The 4,086-nt window shown below is 38.1% G+C and overlaps 1 protein-coding gene and 1 non-coding gene across 2 annotated transcripts in view; both read left to right on the forward strand.

Annotated features, from left to right (window-relative positions):
• Positions 1-4,086, forward strand: part of afdna (afadin, adherens junction formation factor a) — a 95,983-nt gene that overhangs the window by 84,422 nt on the left and 7,475 nt on the right. The gene's annotated exons all lie outside the window — the stretch shown is intronic.
• trnal-cag lies at positions 2,869-2,951 on the forward strand. Its single transcript has one exon. It is a non-coding gene; the product is annotated as a tRNA-Leu (tRNA).

Consider the following 4,086-nt stretch of genomic DNA (forward strand, 5'->3'; position numbering starts at 1 on the left):
GGGGGGGGTCCTAACAGTCCAGAGAAGGATCTTTAAGTGCACAACATTACTGTAAATATCTGGGTCCACAAGTGTCTCACTCTTTTACTACTGTAGGAAGCTGCCAGGCTACTAAAAACTGCAACACTAATGTGATTTAACAGCATTTTGGACAGGAAGTTCTGCTAAAACTGGACCGTCTCCCTGCTGCCCCCCCGCCCCGTCAGTGGAGTTTATCTTTGTGATCTGACGTAACTCATTTTATTTTAAATCAAACGGTCATTCTTTGCAGAGTTGTGTGAGATTAATTGGATCCATTGTACCCGAAATTCAAGCCAGAAAAACAGATTTTTGACGATGTGATTGTTGGTTTTCACGCTCTTATTCTTTAAGTCCTTGTTTGCTTTACAGATATTTATTTCAAACATTGTGGGGAAAAAAAACACACTTGCACAAAAACTTGTTTTTCTTTTTTTAAATATTAACTGTGTATCTCTGCAAACTGTTTTAACAAGTGGATTACATTTGGGACCTCTCGTACTGTGCTAATCGGTGTTATTCTGCATTAGAGACAGAGAAGTGTTCAGTTTTTACACCAGCCGAGGTCAGGGAGATCCAGATGGTGTTTTTTTTTAGGATTGGAGTCAAGTTGACAGAATTGTGATTCACACACGCGCACACACACGCACACACACACACACACACACACACACACACACACACACACACACACACACACACACACACACACACACACACACACACACACACACACACACACACACACACACAGTTCCCATTGTCCCTTTCACCAACACTGCTGATGTTGAGGAGCGCACTTCCGACCCGGTGTGTGTCCTCCAGTTTCAAAATAAAGACCTAAAATGATAAAAATTGAAATGTATCTCTCTTCTGCAGTTTGACTCTATCCCGTGTGGATTTATTTACTTTTTCTCTCTTCCGGATCCTCCTCTGAAGCGATTCTACATGATAAGATGCTGTAATAATACCTGCCGTGTCCAACACCAGAGCCCACTCTGTCTCTCCTCCTCTCCCCCAACAGCAGCAACTCCTTTCTAGGTTTCAGAATGAACTGAATCATTTAAATGGTTTCATGTTTAGCCTTTTGTAAATCATTAATAAATACAGATTTTTCAACAGTGCAGGCTCAAAGTGTGGTCTTTTATCAAAAATAGTTACTTTTTTCCTTTTAATAACACTAAATACTTCTACCACTTTAAATTAATACCACTGCCATTTTAAATTAAGTGTGTAATTTATGGTACAACCAAATTGTCCTTAACTATCAATTTATTATACCAATGGACCATCTAGTCTTTATTATGTCTATGATTTGGGCTCTTTGCTAATATTAAAGACTATGTTCTAAATAATTTAGTATTTGGGACAGTCAATCTCAATCAAAGGGAGACTAATGGCCTCCAGAAACAGTCTGGCCAATTATTAGCACATATGTTAACCCTCTCCTGCTTATGATCAATACTCAGTATATATTGCTATAGGTTGCTCCTTTTCTTTGTGGTGTGTTCAGCTCTGACAGTTAAAAGATATATTTGACTTTATTATTGCAAATGTACACAGTAAAACCGTGAAACTTAACCTCTGCTCTTACCCGCCCTGAGCATTTAATGAGCAGTGGAGCTGCTAATCCGGTTATTCAACCCTCCAATGTAGCAAAAGTGAACTTTATTCTACTTTGACAATTGTTTTCCGGCAGATCGTTTTTGGATTTCAACATTTCCTACTGCACTTGAAGGCAGCTTCATTTGACAGAGAAATAAAAACAGGTACTGTGCTTCGTTTTTGAAGGAAACAGCTGTTACACAAACTCCTGGGCAGTGAAGTCATGTTTTCACCCTCATATTTTAGATCTTCTTGTGGCAGCGATAGAGGAAGTGATGTTAACTGTATGACTCTCACATTGACTCAGGATAAAACACTGAGGTCTGACTTCTTTTTACTTGATTGGCTACTGCAGGATGACATCAGGTTGCGTTTCTCCAAAAGTTAAATCGGTCTAAACTTTTCGCCCAGGGAGCAACTTTAAATTCGCCGTTTCGCTCAATGACTTCTCTACATGCGGACAGAAAGAGGCGGGAGTCGAACCGCCGACTTTGTGGTTAAAGTGAGAAGAAGAGACAGCGCCGCAGCCCTTTTTGGTTAATATATTACATTATCAACATTGGCCAACTTCATGGTCATTTCACAGAGAACCGCATGTTAACGGACCTTTTTCAATTACTAAAAACTGTTCTTCCTAATCAACAGTCTGTTCAAGGGCCAATTAAGTTTACATAATAGTCTATTTAAAATATAATTCACACCATCATTAGATAAAAAAAATGCCCCTTTGCTGCAATTTTTTTTTTCCTAAATCAAAGGATCTTAACTAGTTTACATTGAAATCTATGGCTTTGCAGAACATCTTAAATTCTCCCCTTTCCCCCAAGCTATCATACTAAAAATTATACAGGGTGCTTTTTGTGCTTTAACACTGCCATCTAAAGGGTACGTAAACACACCACAGTCAATGGGTCCAATCCATACCGTTCTTTTACTCTCGATTCATAGAAGGTGAATTGAGCGGGCTGCTGTTTCCTCTCGTGCTGGTTGCCAACCCTGACTGTCACACTTGGCAGTCCGATTTGGGGTGATGTGAAAGTCTCGTGCAGTAAACAGGAAACGTCACTCCCTCCATCGCTGACAAGAAGGTTTTAAAACTATGCGAGTAGAAAACAAAACGCACTGAAAACGCACTAAAAAGCCCAGTAGATTGTGTAATAGCTGCTTCTTGCAACAGGTACAACCCCACCTGCTTTTTTGTGTTATTGTACTACAAATTATACCCGTATCACCACATCATCAGATGTCAGGATGGCCGAGCGGTCTAAGGCGCTGCGTTCAGGTCGCAGTCTCCCCTGGAGGCGTGGGTTCGAATCCCACTTCTGACATTAACCTTTTACTCCTTTAACACGCCACAGAAAGCTGAAACATTGAGCCAGAGAGCTCAAGCAATTTCATTTTTTAAGAATTCATTTAACCCTTTATACTTGTGTTGTCTTCCCGTAAACCATGAACTTGTCCAAATTGAAAATTTGACATTTTTGTTGTGCTTTTCCTATTTATTTGTCACTTTTTCCAGGTTTTGGCGCTTTAAAAAAAAACCTGAGCTAGTTTAATTACATGTTTTACCCCTGTTAATGGAATTCATGGTCAACAAACCTCATTTATATCAAATTACTTATAAGGTTTAAGTTAAAAAGGCAGAAATTATCAATTATTTGGACTAATAGTTAATATCAGAGGATGTTGAGTGGATCTCAGATGGATAGATGTCAAAGTTCAGTCCTGATACTGGTTTGAAACCATAATAAAAAAAAGAAAATTAAAATTTATTGAAAGTAATCATTAATGTCACCTGAGGAGCATATGGAATCATCCATGTTATTTTGGGCAGTTTGGTTAAAAGAAATCTAATATTTCTGAAATAAAACACTTAGAAACGGGTCAATTTGACCACATTTTGATTATTTTTTAGGAAACGGCGTCCACCAGAGTCTGAGTCTTCCTGGCTCAACAGCACACTCTAGTGGGTCATGAACTGGACCTTTCAGATCTCCCACACCCTTAAATTAAACTTCTTCCACTACTAGTTTAGTACGTGAGAGCAAAATAAGAATAAGCAAAGCTCAAATGTTAAATTAAATGTCAAGTTTAAAATGTATTCTACACAAGACCCAAATTGTAAATCTTAAAAGTAAACTAAATAATATGCATGTATGTGGTCAGCTAATTCATATTTAGTTCACCTAATCAAAACAAAACATTTCAGTTTGATTGCATTTTTTTTAATTAACAAAACAAAAAAACAAACTTAAAATCTATCAACATTAATACACAAAGACCCTGAATGAGGGGATCGTATCCATTGATCAGGAAGTGCTGCTCCAACCAGACGGCTTCACATCAAGAGACCTGAAACAACAAACAAAACAAGGTGACATTAGGACTGTTCATTAGTTCCTTTACATTTACTGTTCATTAGTTCCTTTACATTTACTGTTCATTAGTTCCTTTACATTTACT

Source organism: Etheostoma cragini, chromosome 18 (genome assembly GCF_013103735.1).
Source record: "Etheostoma cragini isolate CJK2018 chromosome 18, CSU_Ecrag_1.0, whole genome shotgun sequence".
NCBI classification, from domain to species: domain Eukaryota; kingdom Metazoa; phylum Chordata; class Actinopteri; order Perciformes; family Percidae; genus Etheostoma; species Etheostoma cragini.